The sequence below is a fragment of the Penaeus monodon genome, chromosome 24, assembly GCF_015228065.2.
Source record: "Penaeus monodon isolate SGIC_2016 chromosome 24, NSTDA_Pmon_1, whole genome shotgun sequence".
Taxonomy (NCBI): domain Eukaryota; kingdom Metazoa; phylum Arthropoda; class Malacostraca; order Decapoda; family Penaeidae; genus Penaeus; species Penaeus monodon.
The window spans coordinates 41,857,863-41,858,086 of NC_051409.1; positions in this window are offsets into that span (position 1 = coordinate 41,857,863).

The window sequence follows — 224 nt, forward strand, 5'->3', positions numbered from 1 at the left end:
AAAGGAATTGCTGCAATTGCACAGCAAATAACTAAGGCAACCTTATCTGCATGAAAACGTGATCAAAAAATTTCAGAGGCATTTGATCCTTCGAAAACTTTTCTTACATGTTTTTTCCTCGGTCCTTGAGAGATGTTAGCATAAATTGAAATTTTTGATTCACTAAAACATTCGATGAAAATCATATTTCAATACGATGTAAAGTTTAAGTAACTAGCAATGTT